Source organism: Taudactylus pleione, unplaced genomic scaffold, assembly GCF_031769625.1.
Source record: "Taudactylus pleione unplaced genomic scaffold, aTauple2 ptg000201l, whole genome shotgun sequence".
Taxonomy (NCBI): domain Eukaryota; kingdom Metazoa; phylum Chordata; class Amphibia; order Anura; family Myobatrachidae; genus Taudactylus; species Taudactylus pleione.
In genome coordinates this window covers 56,136,120-56,148,525 of record NW_028284603.1, presented here as the reverse complement: position 1 = coordinate 56,148,525, position 12,406 = coordinate 56,136,120, and positions in this window count along the sequence as shown.

Below are 12,406 nucleotides of genomic sequence, written 5' to 3'. Positions count from 1 at the left end.
ACAGTTCAGGTTTTAGAGATATCCTTGGTTGAGCACAGGTGACTTAATTAGTACCTTAGTCAATTGGATGTAACCACCTGTGCTTAACCATGGACATCTCCCAAACAGCGCTTACTGTTGGGGAGCTTTGAGGACTGCGTTTGGGAACCACTGGCTTATACACACAGCCTGAAGATGATGTCATACAATATATTTAATAATTTTGTGCATTAAACAAAGTTTGTTTACATTGAACCACAAAAAAGCAAAGGTGTCACTATCTCAGTCGCGCTTAATATATTCCTTATTTCGGAATATTGCGTACTTCAGAATATTTGGATATGGGAGACTCTACCTGGAATGTGAACCTGAAGGGATTTAAACCCAGAGGCTGTGATTCATTAGGAGACATGGGACCTGATTTAGAGTTGTACGCTGATAGCTTCACTGCTGTGTCTTTAGACACCTCCTGCCAGCTTCTGTGATCCGCTGCAGCTTCAGAGGATGCAGCATCAGATCACCATTTGCCATCTAAGCTTCCTCAGAATGGGCGCTGGAACTCTTCTGCCGAGGCCAGGAATTCTGCATCGGGAGACTCAGATCCTAGCCTCTGCACTCCCAGAAAACAGGGGCAACACGCCTCCAGTTTCCAGAACACTACCGGGCTCCACCCCCTCCCAGCCCCCAAATGAGGGGCACTGATGCAGGACAATCCCCGCGCCATTGGAGTTGTATGCAAACCATCGGGTTTGCTTACAACTATGAACTAGGTCATAGTTTCCCCCCCCCCCCTATTGTGGGGTGGTAAGGAGAGGGTTAAGTTTTATGGTAGTGTGGTGTGACTTGGGGATTGATATATCAAGCAGTGCAAAGAGTAGGGAAGTAGACCAGTAAAGAAGTTTCACAAAGCAACCACAAAGCAATCAGTATCTGCCTATCATTAGAATGTACTTGATAAATGCTACCTTTAAGTTGATTGGTTGATATTGGCAACTTCTCCACTTGTCCACTTCTCCACTCTTTTAACTGTTTGAAACAACATGAAATAATAAATTCAGAGCACCTGACAAATTATGCAGGAATATATTGATATGAAACGCACCTCTATATGATAAAAAGTTATTTTGTCTTTGTTGTTACTGCATGGGCAGAGATCACTGCAAAAATGTGACTAGATTATTATCTAAGAAACACCATGGGCCAAATGTAATAGGGTGTGAGTTTGCTCGCATATATGGATTCGCACCCCCTCACGCCTTTAAAAGTTGTGAGCATGACTCTAAATTCGCGTATGTAATAGGTAGCGATATTGCAGCAACCTACGCAGTTCGCATGCGACATCTTGCGATGAAACTCATTGGAAAAGGCACGAATTTTAGACCAGCTGGAATACGATTTGCATTTCTCCAAGTATACTGACACAAACAGATTCACCCATTGGCAGGGCAAAGTCCCATGACTTCAGGGCCGGCCGGCCCATTATGCCAGGTACACAGCTGCGTACGGCGCCAAACTATAAGGGCGCAGCTGGCATCACAATAAGTCACAGTGACTTATACTATATGCCGCTGCGCCGCTATCAGGGGAAGACTGCAGTGCTCCCGGGTCCACACCCTGGCTGAACGGGGAAGCCCGCCGAGGCCCCCCCACTCCTATCGCTACTCCCTCCAGCAGCACTCGCCGCGTCCAAAACAAACTTTGTTGAACATACCTGCCGGCGGAAGCCAGCAGGCCATCCCAGGTCCCCTATGGTCAATAAAGTTTGTTTTGGATGTGCCGCGCGTGATGATGTCACACGCCGCTGGAGGGAGTGGCGATAGGAGCGGGTGGGCCCCGGCGGTGTGAAGTGGTGGTGGCTTCTGGAGTCTAGATGTACAGGAAGCTGAAGGGGGCAGAAGAAGATGGAGGCTGGGCCAGAGGAAGGTGATGAGGACTGGGGGGCAGAAGGTGACAGGTCACAGAGGTGGGGGAAGGGGGCAGAGGATAATGAGGGAGGCTAGAGGCAGAGGTGATGGGGGTAGGAGGTGACAGGGGCTGGAAGGTGAAGGAGCAGAAGCAGATGAAGGAGGCTGGGCACAGGAAGATGATGGGGGCAGGAAGCAGAGGCAGGTGAAGGGGGCAGATGATGATGAGAGAGGCTGGAGGCAGAGGTGATGGGGGTAGGAGGTGACAGGGGCTGTTGCAGAAGCAGGTGAAGGAGGCTGGGGCAGATGAAGGTGATGGGTGCTGGACGCAGAGGAAGGTGAAGGGGCAGAAGAAGATAAAGGAGGCTGGGGCAGAGGAAGGTGATGGGGCTGGATGCAGAGGAAAGTGAAGGGGCAGAAGATGAAGGAGGCTGGGGCAGAGGAAGGTGATGGGAGCTGGGGTAGATGGTGATGGGCTGGAAGCAGAGGAAGGGGATGGTGCCTGGGGACAGAGGAAGGTGAAGGGGGCAGAGGAAGGTGAAGGGGGTAGAGCAAGATGAGGGAGGCAGAAGAAGGTGATGGGGGCAGGAGGCAACAGGGGCTGGAAGCAGAGAAAGGTGATGGTGACTGGCAATGGAGGAAGGTGATGGGGGCTGGGGATGGAGGAAGGTGACGGGAGGCTTCTGGGCTGAGGATGGTGATGAGAGGCTGAATTTGAGGAAGGTGATGTGAGGCTGGCTGCAGACACCATTCCTCTTACCCCTGAGGCATTGACAGCACTGTCATCAAAAAGACCTTGCACAAAAGACGGAAGACAAGAACTACAGCCTGAGAGACAGTGTGGTAAGCCATAGCGTATTTTTACTTTATTTAAAGGATGGCATATATCTCAGTTTATATATATATATTGTGACACAGTTAAGTTAGGGGGTCCCTCTTCTGGGTAGAGGACTCCTTCCTTACACACACACACACACAGCAGCAGGGAAGCAGCACACCAGTCTGGATGCAAGTACAAGCTGGTCGGCACCAGTCTTTATTGTACAATGTCAGAAACATAAAGAAAACATAAATATAAATCCTAGCCCTGTCGGGGCACTAACTTCACAGGTAGTTCTCTCACTACCAGAACCTGGCAGGGCCTAATGCCCTCGCCAGCAACAAAAGCACAGCACAACACTCACGGTTAGGTTTCCAAGTGTCTCTGAGCAAACTCCCTGCCTGCTCTCCCAGGTGAGACAATCAGCCCTAAACAAACTAGGCTTATATTGGCCACTCTCAGGTGGAAAACTAACAATCCTGTTACCAGGCTGCGAGAACCAAAACCTGGAGTGGCCGTGGGTGGAGCCCTCCCTATCCTCTCACCCACAACCCCCAGGTCCCAAACCGGCTTTTCAAAAAGCCGAAACTCAAGCCTGCTACACTGCAGACTTTCTCCTGGGGGTTTAAAACACAAAAGACAGGAATCTGGGACAAATGTACCTGCCACAGACCACTTTACCAGTGATCCTATCACATATCCCCCCCCTTTGTTTTGACCTGTGGGGCGGAACAACTGAAGCCCCCAAACAATGAACGCGTGACAACGCGTCAGCATTGGCCAGCTGGCTTCCTGGCCTGTGTTCCACTGAAAATTTAAAAGTTTGTAACGCCAAGAACCATCTTGTAATTCTCGCATTACTGTCCTTATTTTCAGACATCCACTTCAGAGGGGCATGGTCAGTGATCAATTTGAACTTTCTTCCGACCAAGTAGTACCTGAGAGCCTCTAACGCCCACTTTATGGCCAACACCTCCTTCTCCACTGTGGCATAGTTTCTCTCATGTACATTCAACTTTCTGCTAAGATAGAAAATAGGGTGTTCCTCACCCTCCTTGTTCTGGGACAGGACCGCTCCTATACCTACTTCTGATGCATCGGTTTGTACTATGAATTCCCTTTCAAAATTAGGAGTCATCAGGACTGGTTGGGAACACAACGCTACTTTCAACTCCTGAAAAGCTTTCTCTGCCTCAGGACTCCATTCTACCATGACTTTTTGTTTGCCTTTGGTCAGGTCAGTCAGTGGGACTGCCATGGTGGCAAAGTTGGGTATAAACCTCCTGTAGTACCCCGTAATTCCCAAGAAGGCTCTCACCTGCTTCTTATTCAGAGGCCGTGGCCAGTTTTGTATGGCATCAACTTTATTGAGCTGAGGCTTTATCAGGCCTCTGCCAATGGTGTATCCCAGATATTTTACTTCCTCCATGCCTAGACAACACTTTTTTGGGTTGGCTGTCAAACCTGCCTTATAGATGGAGTCCAACACTGCTTGCACCCTGGGTAAGTGAGACTGCCAATCAGGACTATGAACGACCACGTCATCTAGATAAGCAGCCGCATACCGTCTATGGGGCCTTAGAATCCTGTCCATCATTCTTTGGAAGGTAGCAGGTGCCCCATGTAGCCCGAAGGGCAACATCTTGTACTGAAACAAGCCCTCTGGTGCTGAAAAAGCTGTCTTTTGTTTGGCGCTCTCGGTTAACGGTACTTGCCAATACCCTTTGGTTAGGTCAAGAGTGGTTAAATACCTTCCCGTCCCTAGTCTCTCAATCAGTTCATCCACTCTTGGCATCGGGTAGGCATCAAATTTTGAAACACTGTTCAACTTTCGGAAGTCATTGCAGAAACGCACACTCCCGTCGGGCTTTGGAATCAACACAATGGGACATGACCATTCACTATGTGATTCTTCAATAACCCCTAACTCTAGCATATTTTTAATTTCTTTCGACACCGATTCTCTTTGTGCTTCTAGTAACCTATAGGGCTTTAGATTAACTTTAACCCCTGGGTCAGTGATGATGTCATGTTTAATGACCGAGGTTTTCCCAGGTACGTCAGAGAACAGCACCCTATTTCTAATCAGAAACTCCTTGACCTCTTGTTGTTGAATTGCCGACAGGGTTTTTGCCACTGTCACTTCGGGAACTAAGGGCCCTGGACTTACTGGAGGGTCTCGGACGGCCGACAGTACCGTTCTATCTTTCCAGGGCTTTAACAGATTTATATGGTATATCTGTTCCGGCTTTCTTTTCCCCGGCTGGTAAACTTTGTAATTGACCTGCCCCACTCTTTCTAAGATTTCAAAGGGCCCTTGCCATTTAGCCAAAAGTTTATTTTCCACAGTGGGAACCAATACTAACACTCTGTCCCCAGGAGCAAAGCTGCATAACCGAGCATTGCGGTTGTATACCCTCTGCTGTGCCTGTTGAGCCTGTTCCAGGTGCTCTCTCACTATCGGCACTACCGCAGCAATTCTCTCCTGCATTTGAGAAACATACTCAATCACCGTTTTGTAAGGACTAGACTGCCCCTCCCATGTCTCTTTGGCAATGTCTAGTAACCCCCTTGGGTGTCTCCCATACAACAAGTCGAAGGGTGAAAACCCGGTGGAGGACTGGGGAACTTCTCTTATGGCCAACAATAAATACGGCAATAAGTAGTCCCAATCCCTACCATCCTTGTCGACCACTTTCCTAAGCATGTGTTTTAACGTCTTGTTAAACCTCTCGACCAGCCCATAGGTTTGAGGGTGATAAACCGAAGTTCTTAACTGTTCGATTTTGAACAGGCAGCATAACTCTTTCATGACTTTGGACATAAACGGTGTACCCTGGTCAGTTAGTATCTCCTTAGGTATACCCAGCCTGCTAAAGACATGAACTAGCTCTCTGGCAATGGTCTTGGTTGACGTATTGCGCAACGGGATCGCTTCCGGGTACCTGGTAGCGTAATCCATTATGACCAGAATATACTGGTGTCCCCTGGCAGACTTCATTAAGGGTCCAACCAAATCCATCGCTATTCTTTCAAACGGCACCTCTATGATAGGCAATGGAACTAGTGGACCCTTAAAATGTGGCCTGGGAGCATGATACTGACACTCAGGGCAGGATGCGCAAAAGTCAGATACCTCTTTATGAAGCCCGGGCCCGAAAAACCTCTGCATTATTCGCTCAGTGGTTTTCTCTACCCCTAGATGGCCTGCCATTATATGACCATGGGCCAGATCCAAAACTGTTCTTCTGTAGGCTTTGGGAACTATTAGTTGTTCCACAACATCTTCCCCCTTCTTAGTCACCTGATATAACAAATCCTGACACATTGCCATGTGGGGATAGGACAAAGGACTATCAGGGTCTACGGGTTTACCATCAACTACTTTTACATTCTCCCTGGCTTTTACCAAAGTAGGGTCATTCAACTCATTGACGGCAAAGACCTCTCTTCTGACCTCTAAATCAGGCAGACGATCACCTGGCCCAACAACACTTCCCACCTCAATGGGAGGCACATCAGTTGGCGGGCCACCGTCACGTTCCGCATTCTCTAGTTCGCCAACCATAGTAGAAAAAGGGAATAACTCTGACTCAGAAGAAACTCCCTCCTCCACTACATCGACAACCTTCTCAAATGGATCAGGGTTGTTCACCTCTGGAACAAAACGGCTTTCCCACAACTTCCAGAAGTGAGCAAAGTCTCTCCCCAATATTGCATCGTACACCAGACCATGCACCAAACCCACAGAAACTATAGCAGAGCCACATGGTGTCTCAATGTTCACCTCGGCCGTAACATAATATCGAGTATCCCCATGTATGCAGGTCACACCAACAGTTTTCCCTGTATGCCTCAAGGGGTTCATCAGCTCAGCTTTTATAAGTGTCACCAAGCTACCAGAGTCTAACAGTGCCTCTACTCGGTTGCCATCTACAGTGAGTACACACATGTGCTTATCAGTCTCAGCCTGCCGGTCAGCCGTACAGGCTATCTGTGCAAAGAAAGACCCCCTGCGGTAGACATGAGCAGTATCACATTGCATAGGTTCAGTTGTAAGTGCACAATTAGCGGCAATATGGCCGAAGCCACCACATCGGAAACACTGAGTCATATTAATGTCTAGTCGTTTATGGGGCAAGAACCTTCCCTGCCTGGCAGGCCTGTCTCCAGGTTCTACACCCTCAGTCTTAGGTACATTCCACCGCCCAGCACCCTTCTCCCCTGGAACAGTCTTACCAGTGTCTCTGGGAGTTCGCCGGTGCACCATCGGGGCTCGGTGGGGCATACTCATCAGCTCCTCAGCCGTCACGTACCTCTCCACCAGCTCGACCAACTGGTCCACGGACTTAGGGTCTGCATGGCTCACCCACTTGCGCAGAGTCACAGGTAATGATCGCAGGTACCGGTCCATCACGACCCTTTCCACGATCTGTGGTCCTGTCAGCTTCTCAGGCTGTAGCCATTTTGAGGACAGATGGACGAGGTCATGCATCTGTGAACGTGGAGGCTTGTCCTTATGGAACTCCCAGCGGTGGACCCGTTGGGCACGAACAAAGGTGGTGACTCCCAAGCGAGTTAAGATCTCCTGTTTTAGTTTTTTATAGTCCTTGGCATCAGCCAGGCATAAGTCGAAATATGCCTTTTGTGGCTCCCCAGACAAAAAAGGTGCCACCAGACTTGCCCACTGCTCCTTGGGCCAACTCTCCATTTCGGCCGTTCTTTCAAATGTGGCGAGATAGGCCTCCACATCATCGCCCGAAGTCATCTTTTGGAGGAAGTGACTGGCTCTTACGGAGTGAGTGGTGGTGGGAGGACCAGTATTAACATCTCTGGGCCGGGTGACCAGGTGCTGTACCACCTCTCTTATGGCCTGGCTGTTTTCCGCTAAGGCCTGGCGGGTTTCCTCAATGGTGACCTGTTGTTGCCTGGCGGATTCCTGCTGAAGTTTGTTAGTCTCCTGCTGAGCCCTGGTAGCTTCCTGCTGAGCCCTGGTAGATTCCTGCTGAGCTGCTGTAGCTTGGAGCAAGGCCTTAATAATGTCCTCCATTTTGTCCTGGGGTGTAGGTTGGAAGCTGAACCTTGCCTCTCTGAGCATTGGCTGACGCCTCCTCTATGGGACTCCAAGTACACAGTGTTATTTCCACACTCACAAATTGGGTGTCTGTCCCTTTAATTTTTAAATGGAAAGTTTTCCTCTTGCTGCAACTGTAGTGTGTGTGGTTGCCCGAATTCTCTAACATATTGTGACACAGTCAGGTTAGGGGGTCCCTCTCCTGGGTAGAGGACTCCTTCCTTACACACACACACAGCAGCAGGGAAGCAGCACACCAGTCTGGATGCAAGTACAAGCTGGTCGGCGCCAGTCTTTATTGTACAATGTCAGAAACATAAAGAAAACATAAATATAAATCCTAGCCCTGTCGGGGCACTAACTTCACAGGTAGTTCCCTCACTACCAGAACCTGGCAGGGCCTAATGCCCTCGCCAGCAACAAAAGCACAGCACAACACTCACGGTTAGGTTTCCAAGTGTCTCTGAGCAAACTCCCTGCCTGCTCTCCCAGGTGAGACAATCAGCCCTAAACAAACTACGCTTATATTGGCCACTCTCAGGTGGAAAAATAACAATCCTGTTACCATGCTGCGAAAACCAAAACCTGGAGTGGCCGTGGGTGGAGCCCTCCCTCTCCTCTCACCCACAACCCCCAGGTCCCAAACCGGCTTTCCAAAAAGCCGAAACTCAAGCCTGCTACACTGCAGACTTTCTCCTGGGGGTTTAAAACACAAAAGACAGGAATCTGGGACAAATGTACCTGCCACAGACCACTTTACCAGTGATCCTATCGCAATATATATATAAAATCCACAAGGGTGGCACTCCTAATAACCAAGTAGAGTGCAGGTGCCCTCCAAGATCAGTCAATGTTGCTGACCATAGAAGTACATAGCATGTAGGCGGCACTCTGTCTGTAAAAAATGCTGACACAGGTAGTAGTGAATCAATCACCGATGTTTCGGAGCGTTTAATATAGCTCCTTCATCAAGGTACAAACAAACAATATGAACATTACACCAACATTTATACTCACATATCTCCACGTGCAGACCGGACTGTGCGCCATCCAGGGACGGGTCTCCCGCTGATGACATCATCAACACACGCACCACACCAGCGCTGCCAACGTGCCGGTCATGTGATTGTGGAGACGCCCACCACACATGTCTCCGTTACCCTGGAAACACACAACATCCCGGACCTACAACAACATTAAAGAGTGGAGGAAAATAGCAAAAATATTGACAAAAACGGCAACTCCATTACTAAATACATATATCTAATATAGAATAATAACCTTATTGCTAAAGATGAAAAGGAGCATAAGATCAATAAATATAAGTAGACAAAGTACATACATAGTGAGAGATCTGGCCATTATGCGATGATCGTTATGATCCCATACACATTACATAAATACTCCACACCCATATGTGGATGGTATAAAAAAAATATTATAAAAAAATAGGTATCAAAAAAATGACAATAGGGTACACCCACTGGATAGTCGCACTGCTCTATAAAAAACAGTGGAGACCCAGATTTTCATTAAGGCCCCGTGGGGCTAATGCATCAAGTTTATAAATCCAGTGTGACTCACACTGTAGTAATTTGCGGGATCTATCACCGCCTCTAGCGCATTTGGGTACATGATCAATGATCATGTATTGCAATGCAGCCACATTATGACCATGCTGGGCAAAATGTCGAGCCACCAGCTGATCACTACCTCCCGCAGTGATAGCCGCCTGGATGGCCGACCGGTGAAGAGCCATCCGCTCCCTAAGTGTCCTATCTGTCTTTCCGACATAAATCAAGCCACAAGGGCATGTAATCACATGTACACCAAACTTGGTGGTGCACGTTACTCGATGGTAAATCTTATATCTAAAACCACTGTAAGGATGGCAAAAACTATTGCCCACTGTCAAAGAACGACAAGTTAGGCAATCAAGACATCTAAAGCATCCCAACTTGGGACGTAGGAACCCACAAGGGACATCAGGCTTCATCCTGTTAATATCAGTCTTCACTAACCAGTTGCTTAAATTACGGCCCCTGGTATAACAGGGCATTATCTTAGTCTGATGTAAATTAAGGTCAGGATCTGTGCCAACAATTGGCCACAATCTCTTAGAGGAATGACTAATAGTATTACTCTGTGTGTGAAAGTGATTAACCCATGGTATCCTCGACTCATCCTTGTGTTTAATCTTGTCAGACCTAAGTAAATCAGACCTAGACATCGACATGGCTCTAATCTTAGCTTGTTAAAAAACATTGGCAGGGTAACCCCTAGTCCGAAATTTAGAACTCATAAGGTCTATTTCTTTTAAAGCCAAATTCTCATCACTACATATTCTACGGGCACGTAGAAATTGTGAGAAAGGCAAGCCATATTTTAATGGTCTAGGATGGCAACTATTAAAGTGCAAGAATGTATTCCTATCCGTAGGTTTGCTAAACAACTCCGTAATCAATGTGTCACCCTCCAGCCTTAATTTGACATCCAAATAATTCACACTGATCCTATCGATATTAAATGTGAATTTAATCGGACTAGCCGAGTTGTTGTGATTCACAATAAATTCAGTAAATTGTAGTTCCGTACCAGTCCAGATTAAAAAGATATCGTCTATGTATCTGGTATAAAAGAAAATATTACCAGACACACAGACATCCTGAAAAAAGATCGTTATTTCAGGCGCTTTCTGTATACTTGGATGGTTTATTACAGCCGTGTATCAAGAATCATCCGAGATTCCTTTTGGATACTACTACATTTTTGAGAAAAATACATGAGCTACCTAAAATACCTGTGGGCAGCTATTTATGTAGTATCGATATCACGAGTCTGTATACCGTAATTCCTAATGATGCTGGATTAATAGCAGTGAGGAAACTTATCAATGCTAGTTCTGTTTATTGTGGTCCTGATGTCAATTTAGTTATTGACCTGTTGGATATGATCCTGACTAATAATTTCTTTATGTATAATGAAGTAATATTTTTACAATTGATTGGCGTAGCGATGGGGTCGAATGTGGCCCCATCCTACGCCACTGCGTTCATGTTTTTGGCTGAACAGGAGATCTATTTTCAGGATGTCTGTGTGTCTGGTAATATTTTCTTTTATACCAGATACATAGACGATATCTTTTTAATCTGGACTGGTACGGAACTACAATTTACTGAATTTATTGTGAATCACAACAACTCGGCTAGTCCGATTAAATTCACATTTAATATCGATAGGATCAGTGTGAATTATTTGGATGTCAAATTAAGGCTGGAGGGTGACACATTGATTACGGAGTTGTTTAGCAAACCTACGGATAGGAATACATTCTTGCACTTTAATAGTTGCCATCCTAGACCATTAAAATATGGCTTGCCTTTCTCACAATTTCTACGTGCCCGTAGAATATGTAGTGATGAGAATTTGGCTTTAAAAGAAATAGACCTTATGAGTTCTAAATTTCGGACTAGGGGTTACCCTGCCAATGTTTTGGAACAAGCTAAGATTAGAGCCATGTCGATGTCTAGGTCTGATTTACTTAGGTCTGACAAGATTAAACACAAGGATGAGTCGAGGATACCATGGGTTAATCACTTTCACACACAGAGTAATACTATTAGTCATTCCTCTAAGAGATTGTGGCCAATTGTTGGCACAGATCCTGACTTTAATTTACATCAGACTAAGATAATGCCCTGTTATACCAGGGGCCGTAATTTAAGCAACTGGTTAGTGAAGACTGATATTAGCAGGATGAAGCCTGATGTCCCTTGTGGGTTCCTACGTCCCAAGTTGGGATGCTTTAGATGTCTTGATTGCCTAACTTGTCGTTCTTTGACAGTGGGCAATAGTTTTTGCCATCCTTACAGTGGTTTTAGATATAAGATTTACCATTGAGTAACGTGCACCACCAAGTTTGTTGTATATGTGATTACATGCCCTTGTGGCTTGATTTATGTCGGAAAGACTGATAGGACACTTAGGGAGCGGATGGCTCTTCACCGGTCGGCCATCCGGGCGGCTATCAATGCGGGAGGTAGTGATCAGCCGGTGGCTCGACATTTTGCCCAGCATGGTCATAATGTGGCTGCATTGCGATACATGATCATTGATCATGTACCCAAATGCGCTAGAGGCGGTGATAGATCCCGCAAATTACTACAGTGTGAGTCACGCTGGATTTATAAACTTGATGCATTAGCCCCATGGGGCCTTAATGAAAATCTGGGTCTCCACTGTTTTTTATAGAGCAGTGCGACTATCCAGTGGGTGTACCCTATTGTCATTTTTTTGATACCTATTTTTTTATAATATTTTTTTGATACCATCCACATATGGGTGTGGAGTATTTATGTAATGTGTATGGGATCATAACGATCATCGCATAATGGCCAGATCTCTCACTATATATGTCCTATGTCTACTTATATGTATTGTTCTTATGCTCCTTTTCATCTTTAGTAATAAGGTTATTATTCTATATTAGATATATGGGATCATAACGTATATGGGATCATAACGATCATCGCATAATGGCCAGATCTCTCACTATATATGTCCTATGTCTACTTATATGTATTGTTCTTATGCTCCTTTTCATCTTTAGTAATAAGGTTATTATTCTAT